Genomic DNA, 13,151 nt, shown 5'->3' on the forward strand with positions numbered 1-13,151 from the left:
ATTTGAAGAAGTTCAGAAGAATAAAAGTTCGTAGGGAAGGCATAACTTGGAGCAACGATACTATTTGCATAAAAAGTAAGCATAAGCATTGATTTTTCATGCTAATATTTATTTGAAGCATTATATTTTTTGCATAATGTTTTTGTTTCGAACTTCTTTCAATAGATAATTTGGTTAAAATGAGTGGACGGATTAGTGATATTATTTATTACAACGGCGAGGTTCGTGACACTGAGAACAGCATGGTTTTTTTATCAGAGAAAACAACGTGGCTAGCTTTTAACCAGAACATAAAATTGCCAGAACTTCGGAAAAAAATTAGGCAAAAAATCATCGGATCTATGGAAATGATAGTATCTCTATTAAGTATCGATTTTGTGCTTCGGTAGATACTGTAAGATATGACGCTTTTGATATCAAATGTGATCGGGGCTTGGAGGCGATGGTGCAGACGCACATCGATAGTGGATCACCGTTTCTCGAGTTATATGTGGAATTTTCAAGGCCAAATGAAGCCATTCAGTTGTCAACATCTCTTCTTGTTCGAAAGGTGAGAACGATTGAAAATGCCGATAGTCTAACCACTTTGTTAGAAAGTTCCTATTATGATATCTCGAAATCATCAATGGGAAGACACTCATCTATCTCAGCCTTAGATTTTAATTGTCGGAGGCAAAACACCGAACAATCAGGTTTTGGTGGTAGAATAGAATACACAACCCTTGCACGACACTCGTTAGTGGATGGGACATGTGTTGGAAAAACGAGTTTGAAAAACGTAGCGAAAAATAAATTTAGGGAAAACAGAGTTTCAAAAACTTTTCTAAAACAAGATCTTGGTTGTGATACCTAAAGTAATAAACACTTAATCAAACATTTACCTTTTTGATTCGTCTAGGATAAGCGCTTCGACTGAGTAATCTTCTCCGTTATCCTCAAGCTCACGTCTGCCAAGTGTGGGCTCGCTATGAATCAGAAATTTTTTTACAAAAATTACTAGTGGGGTAATTTTGCAATTTCTCTAAACTTTTGGGTCAAGCTGTAAATCAGAAAAATATCTCTAGAAATTTTATAAAATATTCTCTTCAGAAAATTTTCTCTTTACAACTTTCTCTTGAATTCAAGTGTGAAAAATAATGACCCAAGGCTCTCTTTATATAAGGAAAGTTTAGAGAGTTCAACTATGATTAAACTTAATCACTTTAATATTAAATTAATATAATATTTATCACGATAAATATTAGATTAAATTTAATATTAAATCTTATTAAAATAATAGAAATGTAGATAAACATTAAATTAAATTAAATATTAAGATCACCACTTTAATATTAAATTATAAAATACTATTAAGATAAGTATTAAATTAAATTTAATATTAAACTATTAAAATAATATTATTTTTTGAATAGTTAATCTGAAATCAAATTCTCTGGTAGAGTCCTAGTAGGAGTGTAACTCTTCCACTGCTCAACCACCGAAGACCAACTATCGACGGCTATTGGGACGCCACCGTCGCAACTGTCGGTATCGCCATGTCCGGTGATGCAGGTGCAACACCTTTACAGCACCCCAATCGGTTCGGCTACTATCGGTTCGATCCAGGTCAGTGATGACCTAATTGATTCGGTTTAGCCACTGATTGGACCGTCGGCCCGGTTCGACAAGTTTTTTGGGTCTTGGACTTAGTTTTAGGCTCTCGAGCCCAATTTACGATCTCAAGTCTAATTTTCAAGTTCAATTACTAATTGGGCCAATTGTTTGACTTGAAAATTAATTTCCAAAAATATCATATTAATTTGATTAATTTAATTTTACTTTATCAAAATTAATTTTTCTAAAAATCACTTATATTTTTCAAATTAAATTTTCAAGAAAATTCTTTAATCAAATTCTCTAGTTGAACAATTCCCATGATCACCTAATTTAATTCCACATCGAATAAATCGACTCAATTAAATTATTTCCAAAGTCATAGAATTTTCTTCTAATTCAAATGCAGTCCGATCAAGCTTTTAATAAGCTAGCTAAAGGACCAATCCGACATATACAATTAGGCTCTAGTAATTGCAATTATGTCCAAAAGTGTCGTTCCGATAATTCACAATTACTTAGTCATGGAGTCAGTCCACAAGAAATACCATGATTGAAAACTCCTTATTGTATACTCTTTACAAAAACAATCCATCCAACTATTTTGTCTAATGACCTCGTCATGTGTGTGTTACCATAATATGATATCATTGATTCCTTTGAGTTAAATTTGTTCTGTGACACCTCAAACTCGACTGGGATGAACCAACCCGATTTCAAAGCGTTACATTAGCCGCCTAAGTGACTCTCAGGCTAACGACCTCCCAAGACACACCCCAACCTTCTAAAACCTCAATCTTATCCATTTATTAATTATTTATTAATGCGGAAACAAATTGTGAACCAATTTTAAACTTTTTATAAGTAATTTAACCTAATGGCATTTTTTTTCATTTTACTACCTACGGTTAAACTAACTTGAATTTAGATCTATACATTTACTAACCCTCTTTTAGTCAATTTATGTAAGCCCTAAAAATTTCAGCTTAATCCGAGTTTATTTTCTATGTTTAATTCAAGTTTTATCATTAAGGACTAAATCGTAACAATTTCAAACTATCAGTACTATACCCGAATATTAAATTAAGTGCGATTCTAACAAATTTTATCAAGTTTCCATATCATTTAAGGCTCTAATTAGACTTATCAAGTTACAAGACTATTTTATAATTTAAATGGACTAGAGAACCAATTTAAAAAGACCATAATTCAAACCCCCAACAGTCCACTACAAATTTTTTGTTCGAAAAATTCGATTTTAAACTTGATTTTGAGTATTTTAATGGCAATTAAACCCGATTTAGCTACAATTAAATATCATACATATTAATACACCTTCAATTGAATTTATTAACACCAATTAAGCCCCAATTAAATAGAATTAAACATTTAATTTCATGAATATCACCTACTGGTTAATTCAAACAAGTAGCGTACTTTAGTCGCTAGAAAACCACTCCATGGAAGCTTCATTTAAACAATGGTTAGTGTAAACATCATGCATCACACACCGTGTTATTAAGCAACAATACACCGTAAATTAGTCAATAATCAAACCCAAACATGCATATATGATATTATAAAACCATCCAAAATTAAAAATGTCCAGTTTCCAAGTCCAATTACAACCAAAATTAAACTAAGTCCTGGAAGTTCCACAATGCACGATTAACATCTCTAAAACGTGTAACTAAATCTTTACCGAGCCTGAATCTCTTGGAACTCTCTTGCTCGGCTCCTCAGCTCCTCAATCCCGTCAGTTAATTGCACGAATGTGAGGGTGTGAGCTTAAAAAGCTCAATGAATGTTAATAAAACGACGAGTAAATTAGCACCCAAATCATGCTTAAATTGAAACCAATCAAATACAAATTTTCAATCATAATATCAATCCATAATTGTTCAATGTCATATGCTCAACCATGTTCCAAAAATCATAATTAATCATGGCATATAATCATCAATTTAGCATATAAAATTTCATACATTTATATTGGCATATACAATCATAGCTTAATTGGGTGATCATACATCGGATAAACGAATCTCCTTACTCCCAATCAGAATCAGAATCAGTTCCGGATTGAGCGGGCTGAGGCCACACACTCCTTTATATCACCTCAAATCAGTCCCGTTGAGTGGAGACACAAGTTCAACACACTCCAAATCAGTCCACCTAGAGCCTCATTGCTCACAAATAACGTATCAATATGGTGAGTACTCACAAATCCTATGGCATGCCAACTATATCCAATGGATCCACTATGCTATAATGCCAATATAACCAATCAATCATAACACAATTTTAGTCAATAATGTGCTCAATTTAAAGTGCCAAAGTGCATATGTGAATCATGGTAACATAGCTATTTTAACATCAAATTAAATCTAGTATACCAATTACCTATTATCAATGTTCATTTATTAATTGAAATATTAACATACCATGAACCAAAAACTCTAGCATGCTTGCTTAGTTTACCATTATAATCAATCAAATCAAGCACATAAAATCACTAGATGCTCACTTACCAACACTTAACAAAAATTTTATCACTTAAACATATATCAATAATCTTGCAAAATTAACCAACCAAAACTCAATTAAATATTTACAATCAGTAATTAATCATCCAATTAAGCATAAGTGAGGGTTAATGTACCAAATCGCCTTTTAATAACACTCACCACACAACTAACTCAACCACAACCAAGTAATCAACCAAGCAAATTCAAGCTTCAATTTGGATTAGCTCGATCCTCTTCAAGATTTAGAGCTTCAACAGAGATAAAATAGATATTATCACATTTCAAAAGATATAATAAACACAAATTTTCATCAACTAGGCTACACGAAATTCTCACTCAAAGTTACCTTACCGGATTTGTATCATCAAGTCGAAAACTCGATTCCTCACAAAATCAACCACTCCAACCCTCCTAATCACTCCCAAACATCAATACTAGACCAAATAAACATATAATAATCATCAATTTCATATTTAAATTAATTTCACAAAAATCTAAAAAATCGATTCATAAAGATGATAAAATTCAAATTTCTTTAAATTACCTTACAAAACATGTTTAATCTTGATAAATAAGATCAAAAACCTTCTAATAGATCCATTTTGAGTTGAAAAATCCATTAATTTGTGGATTTCTTCTCAAAATTCAAGATCCACCATTAAAGCACCTTAAGCTTTTGAAGAATATGACATTGATAAAAAAATCATGTAATTATCACTCAAATCATGCAAATATGCTTCTAATCATCATAAAAATAAGTTTAGAAATAATAATTACCTTTGATTTGTTCTAAATTCTTTGATTGAAAATCTTGATTCAAGAATCTTGAGAAATTTCATAATATTTTTGGCTACTTTTGTGAATAATTTCGGGTGAAAAGAGAGAGTATTTTGAGAAGGAAAATTGTTGAATCTATTCTCTCATGATAGATCTTTAAAACCATGCAAAGAAAACAAATTTTATAACTCTCTAATGTGATGTAAATGGTGTGAAAAGTAGACTAGATGCATTGTATTTAAAACTGAAACAATCTACAAAAAATTTAAAAATTAGGAAATTTTCCTAATGACCACTCTCACATTTCCCCTACTTTACCAATTGATCATTTCCCTCCAAAATTCCAAATTTAAAGGTTCATTTGCCAAATAAGTACTTCAAAATTTCCCTTATTTTACAATTAAATCCAAATTAATTAATATTTAAATTTAACTCAAATTAACCCCCAATAAAAATTATTTTAAAATTATTTTTCGACCCAAATTAATTATTTTCACTAATAATTATTTAATTACTTTAAAATTAATTTTCCAAAAATATTTTTATTTTTTCGGATTATTGTTTAATTGATTTTAGATGAAATTGACCTCCTAAATTAAATTAAAAAAATTACTATTAACCCGATAAATTTCTAAATTCACGCTCAGAACCTGAAAAATATACTCGAAACTACTAGACCCGGTTTAGGGATATTACACGTTCACTCAATACAATCATATTTTATCTCATTGTTACCATTGTGTCTTCTTAATGATTAATATGATTACTGTCAACAAATGATTGTGATAAATTGCCATGTTCTATATTTATCAATCCACACAATGCTAATGAGAGTATATCATTAACTCTTTAATTAAGCTATGAATTCCAGTGTTGCTAGTAAAGCCATGCCATACACAAGTCATGTACCGAACATATCAACTATGGGCTTGATTATTTTTAGAGCATAAGCCTCCACTTATATCAAATCACATGAGTTGCATACGCATGGTCAGTGACTAGCTCAGGATTTAGGTAAATCACACCATGAACGTCACAATTGAATTAATTCACAAACGGATTCAGAATTAATTCATTTTGGGTCCAGTCCAATTTATCATTCTACCAATGAATACATCTATGTCTCTACCCGTGGAGCCGACTGCTTCGATAGCCAATACTAGTCATTTCCCCAATTGGAATTGTAAACGACATAATAATCCTTCTGAGTATTTGAATCAAATGTTCACTTCGATTCTTTTACGAGATTACGACTTATTTAGATTATCTATTGAAGTAAGTTGTCTTTCTTGTAATGTAAACTTTTTTACAATGCCACTTATCTTCAGTTTAAACTTAGACAATTAATGAGCTAATATTTACTTGTCACAATTTCGCTATGCATGCAAAATATAAAAGACAAATACAAAAGTCATAATAGTAACAACTTCCAACAGTTGGCAATTGACATATGATTTTGGACGTTCCAACACGTACACGATAAGGAATGATGTACTCCCTACAACGTCCATCGACGAAGGGATCTCTAAAACAGTAGATGTTGGTGGGTCTGAAAATGAAGATGGAAATGTGGATACAGTTCAGGAGCCCGGTGCCGACAATTTAAAAGTTACATTATTTCCTGAACTAAAGCCTATTCCAACTGAACTAGAAGACCGTGAAGGGGTGAAGATGAAGAAGAAAAAGATCCACGATTCACGGCGTACTATCCCACATTCATAATGTCAATCTATCAATAGAGGATGGGTTGGAGTTTACAGAACCACCACACAAGAGGCCGAGGCATACAAGTTCTTCATTGGGTTCGGGTGAATTGGAAGCGGGCAGGGAGTTTTCCACTAAATATGGTTTTCTCGCTGCACTAAAGCTATACAACATTAAAAATAGGGTTAACTTTCATGTGGTTAAATCTAAACCTGAGACGTTTGAGGCCAAGTGTGCAATGTGAGATGATAGATGTGCATGGAAAATTATGGCTTCTATCAAGAAAAAGACGGGATTGTGGACGTTAATTTGTTTAGGGTTTTAGGGTTTTATTAATTAGGGTTTTAGGTACAGTTCCACTTAATTTAATGTACTTGTAGGGTTGTAGGTGTTTCACAGGATCATCCAAAGTTGGATTCAGATATGATTGCAGGCATAATATTACCGATGGTGAAAGTGGATCCAAGGACTGTTGTGTTGATTTTAATTGCAAATATTTGTAGCTAATTCAACTACACACCTTCGTGCCACAAGGCTTGGATAACAAAGTAGAAGGCATTGGAGAAGATGCACAGTGGGTGGGACGCATCATACAACAGGTATAACAATGGTGTCTGGAGAGGTACATCCTAGGTTGCTTAATTGATATTAAAATGGAGCCCGTGTACCACAATGATTGCTTGCTCCATTTGGCAGAACTGTTCCGAGAGCGAGCTGTAAGTTATGCTGGGAAATTGCAGGGAGGCCATGTATAGTGCCCGGATATGGTGGAACAAATTAATAAGGGTAAGACACGAGCCAACAGCATGCACTCAGTTTGTTACTTGCTCGAAGACCTATGGTTTAGGGTAACGGAGTTCGACAGACCGGACCAATGTATTGTTCGGGGAGTGTACCGTGTACACTTAAGAAATAAGACTTACGACTATGGGAGATTTGATGCACTTCATTTTCCATGCGCTCATATAATTACAGCTTGTATCAATCAACACTTCCATGAGCTTTGTTGACGAAGTGTACAAATTAGAAAACGTATACAAAGTGTGGAGACATGTATTCCCACCAATCTTAGATGAATGTAAGTGGTCTCCTGTATCAAGCACTCTGTTTAAGTTGTTACCCAATAGAAGATTGCGTCCCAAACCAAAAGGTTGATCGACATTGACTCGAATACGCGACAATATGGATATTCGAGAAAGGTCAAATCGATTATTCCACATATTGATATGTTGGGAGTAGAATACTTGTTAGGATCGACCCGAATAAGCAACAAGTAACAAAAAAATAGTGAAATAAAATTGAGAAATTGAACACATAAATTTAACGTGGAAAAACCCCTCCAAAGAGGATAAAAAACCACAGACAAAGATAATTTTACTATAATGGAAAAAGAACGAAGAGTATAAAAGATGGAGATAAAAAACTAAACCCTGAAAAATCAGAAAACAAATAACCCTCAAAACGTAAACACAAAATTCCCTAAATGTGTTATGAGTTCTAATCTCTAATGGGTGTTTTCTAAGGTTGTAAAAGAACCTATTTATAGGCTGAATTAGTAAGTCAAATAAACTATGCTAATAAATGTTAAATATATTATACAAATAAATACTAAATCTTCTAGAAAAAAAATATATTTTGTTTAACTTGACTTGCAAGCAATCTTTTAGAATTTGGGTCACACAACTTTAACAATCTCCACCTTGACACGAATTCTTACAACGCCATCTTTGCCGAAGCCCGTCATGGGCCTATCTTGAACTATGCAGGGAATTAACTGAGTTGAATCTATACTTAGAAGCTGGAAGACTTCTAGCCTTCAACTTGTGCACTACCAAATCAAAACTAACCTGGGTCTAATTTTCACGAACACAGTGCCCTAACTTTTCAAAACCTACATCCAAAAGAGAACCTCTCCTCAACAAAATGGTCATACTTTTTTCCCTCCTATGACCAAGTTGCCTCCGCTCCAAATGAGTTGACTTCGACTCCGTAACAGACGAGGGATGCCCGATTTCACCAGTCACTGTAGAACTTTCCAGAATATAAAGACTATTGGTTCTTTTACTTTTTAATAAAACGAGAGCTCCACGAGATACTTTAATGTCGCTTGAATCGATGTTGATTTTGCATCCTTTCAAGTTTAAAATACTCAAAGAGATGAGATTCTTTCGTAAATTAGGTACGTACCTGACATCTGAGAGTGTCCTAATAGTCCCATCGTGTATCCTAATTTACTCCACCTTCAACTGAACTGTATACGGATAACCATTCTCTATTGAGACACATGTGGAAAGAACATCCCGACTCTAGGATCCACTCAGACGTGAGCTTAGAGTTATCACTTGTTGACACTAACAAGAAATTATCACCGCTTTCATTAGCCAAATTAGCACCAGTTACATCTTCCTCATTACTCTCAGTAGCTATTTTATTTCACAGTTTATAACAATTTGCTTTGACGTGACCTAACATGTTATAATAGTGACACATTTTGTCTCATTTCTTTGATGCTACCAAAACGGAAGCTTGCCTATCTGCATTACTGTCCAAACCAAACTCATTGTCGAGTTTGGCTCTACTCAACAAATGACGCTTCACATCTTCGAACAAGAGTTTGTCTTTGCCATAAATCAGGGTCTCCCTGAAAGACTTGTATGAATGGGGTAAAGAGCACAACAATAGCATAGCTTGATCTTCATCGTCAATATGAACCTCAATGTTCTTTAAATCATTTAAAAGAGTAATGAATTGACTGATGTGATCTCTAAGAAGCTCACCTTCGTTCATGCGAAACGTAAATAGATGTTGTTTCAACACTAAACGGTTAGCCAGAGACTTAGTCGCATAAAGAGTTTCTAACATTTTCCACAAGGCAGATGAGGTATTCTCCATCAATACCTCCTAAAATAAAGAGTTTCTAACATTTTCCACAAGGCAGATGAGGTATTCTCCATCAATACTTCCTAAAATACCGTATCCACGAGGCACAACTGGATTGCAGACAAGACCTTTTCGTCAAGCTCTTCCCATTCTATTTGATTTAGATTCTTAGGATTTTTCCTGGTAACAATCTTTTTCAAGTCAGTTTGAACTAGAATTTTCATCATTCGAACTTGCCACAGATTGAAATTTGTCTCATCATTGAGCTTTTCAATTTCAAACCTTGTTGCTGTCATCTCTGAACGGGATGATCTATGAAAATTGAACTAGCTCTGATACCTCTTGTTAGGATCGACCGGATTAAGCAACAAGTAAAAAATATAGTGAAATAAATTAAAAAATTGAACACATAAATTTAACGTTGAAAAACCCCTCAAAATAGGATAAAAAACCACGGGAAAAAATTATTTTACTATAATGGCAAAAGAATAAAGAGTATAAAAGATAGAGATAAAAAAACTAAACCCCGAAAAACTCGAAAACAAAGAACCCTTAAAATGTAAATACAAAATTCTCTAAATGTGTTATGAGTTCTAATCTCTAATGGGTGTATTTTCTAAGGTTGTAAAAGAATTTATTTATAGGCTAAATTAGTAAGTCAAATAAACTATGCTAATAAATGCTAAATATATTATACTAATAAATACTAAATCTTCTAGAAAGAAAATATATTTTGTTTAACGTGACTTGCAAGCAATCTCTTAGAATTTGGGTCACACAACTCTAGCAATACCGACCAATTCTTATCCGGTCGCCTCAAGTTGATAGGATACAGATCTCAAGGTATTGAGGTGCCACGAGAATTGATTGTTAGAATCTGAACTGCTTCAACACTCTATCGGTCTCATGCATCTTAACGGTAGCGTACATTACCAATGAGACCTTAACGTGCTAGGCGTTAGGATTTACAAAGAATTCATCAAGGATTACTGCTTGAATTATCGAATCTTCGTATGGTATCCATTTAAACTATATTAACGTGATAAAAAAACATTAGTTATATATATACACTACTAAATACAAAACCGACTATGTTGTTTGTATATAGTTCAAAATTAAATAGATACATGCCTCCGCTTCCAATCATGCGCGGTCAGCCAATCCAAACCAAGAATAACATCAAATTCATCAAATGGCAAAAGCATCAAGTCCGCCGGAAAACAGGAACCTCGAATTACTAGGGGACATTCCTTACACACTTTGTCGACAAGCACGTAACGACCCAAGGGATTTGACACCCGAATTACGAACTCAGTAGACTCAATAGGTAAAGTCTTACTGGATGCTAAGGTTTCACATATGTAAGAATGAGTAGAACCGGGGTCAATCAAAGCAATTACATTAGTATCAAAGAGAGTAAAAGTACCGGTAATAACATCAGGCGAAGAAGCATCCTCGCGGGCACGTATAGCATAAGCTCTAGCAGGCGCACGAGCCTCGGATCTGGTCGTAGCATCTCTAGATCCTCTCTGACCACCGCTAGCATTGCCCGTATTTCTAGATGGTCTACCTCGAGCAGTGGTAGCACCCGGTTTCCCACTCTGATTTACATTCTGTTCAGACAACCTCGGGCAATCTTTAATGAAGTGGTCAACTGATCCGCACTTGTAACAGGAGCGGTCAGGGAATCTACAACTCCCCGAATGCCATTTACCGTAATATCGACATTCCATTCTATCTCGACGTTCATTCTCAACACTGGCGACCGAAGTGCCTCGTGTACCCACAGGGGGTCGATCACGATCTCGTCTAAAAAGGCTGGAAGTGCCTCTAGACCGGCCCACATCATCTCGAAATTTCTTCGATGCCTGTTGAAGAGACTTTCCCGAGGATCTTTTACGAAACTCTCCAGTTCCCACATCAACTTTTTGTTTTTCTTTTCTAAGCTCTTCGGCTTTACAAGCTCGCTCGACAAGTACTACGAACTCTCGTATTTCAAGAACGCCAACGAACATTTTTATATCTTCATTCAGCCCATCCTCGAAGCGTTTACACATGATAGCCTCGGACGAAACACATTCCCGAGCATACCTATTAAGTCTAACAAATTTTCGCTCGTAATCAGTAACTGACATAGAACCTTGCTTAAGCTCAAGAAATTCCTTCCGTTTTTGATCAACAAATCTCTGACTGATATACTTTTTCCGAAACTCAGTTTGGAAAAACTCCCAAGTTACTTGCTCTCGGGGCACAACCGGAGTCAGAGTACTCCACCAATAGTAGGCAGAATCGCGTAGCAAGGAGATAGTACACTTTAGACATTCATCGGGTGTACAAGATAGCTCATCGAGTACCCGGATAGTGTTGTCCAACCAAAATTCAGCTTGCTCGGCGTCGTCGCTATCCGTAGCTTTAAATTCAGTAGCCCCATGTTTTTGGATTCTGTCAACTGGGGGCTTATTTGACCTTATTTGGTCAGTTTCCGGAGGTAGTGTAGGTGCGGGGGTTATATTTGTCGGGAATGGAGGTTGTGGAACAGCCGTATTAGTTCGAATGTATTGGTTGAACCAATCATTCATCACGCTATAGAAAGCTTGTCTAGCTTCATCATTCGGGTTACTAGCATTAGGTTGAGAGTCCGCCGGCGCTGTCCCTTGTGCGGGAGCAGGCGCTACACTCTCAAGATCATCAGCTACCGCTCGGTCGGGATCGGGATCCATTACTATAAATAAACACATTTAACAATTGTCAGAAATCACCACACTATCAAATAATCACATAAAATGGCATGTATAGCTAGACCCAACGCATTACGGTAGTCCTAGAATCGACTAAACTGTAGCTCTGATACCAATCAAATGTAACACCCCGAACCCGAGACCGTCACCGGAGTCGAACACGAAGTGTTAACAGACTTTAAACCACTTATAAAAAAATTTCCCAGACACTGCCAATCTGCGTACTAGTCGCTTTAAAAATCATATCTTGAGTTAAGAAACTCAGAATCCAGTTCCGTAAATTTTCCCTGAAACCAAACTCATATGCCCATCTACATATTTTTTTCTAGAATTTTTGGTTGGGCCAATTAGTACAGTTTATTAGTCAAAGTCTCCCATGTTACAGGGATCGACTACACTGACCTTTGCGTATTACCACTTGGATATCTCCCTGCACAGAGCTTAAATACTGATGCCGTTTGGTTATATAGAAACTAGACTCAGAGAGGAATCTATACATATATGGCATGACTCCTAATTGTCTCTGGTTAATTTATAATGAATTTCCAAAGTCGGAACAGGAAATCCAGAAACCGTTCTGGCCCTGTCTCACGAGAACCTGAATATCTCTTAACATACTGTCCATATGATCGTTTCGTTACTTTCCTATGAAAATAGATTCATCAAGGTTCGTTTACATAATTTATTCACTATTTAATTCCATTCCTACTATTTTTAGTGATTTTCCAAATCTACATCACTGCTGCTGTTAGCATCAGCCTTTAAGGTAGACTTTACCTATTTCATAGTTTCCATGATTCAACTAGCCCTTTTAGCATAAATAGCACGAATTATGATAGTGATTAACCATTCCCATGGCCACCTCTCAATAACCATGTCCATACCAAATGATTATAACATTATACTCAAACATGTATAAGCCATTTTCGCA

The sequence above is a fragment of the Gossypium hirsutum genome, chromosome D07, assembly GCF_007990345.1.
Source record: "Gossypium hirsutum isolate 1008001.06 chromosome D07, Gossypium_hirsutum_v2.1, whole genome shotgun sequence".
Lineage (NCBI taxonomy): Eukaryota > Viridiplantae > Streptophyta > Magnoliopsida > Malvales > Malvaceae > Gossypium > Gossypium hirsutum.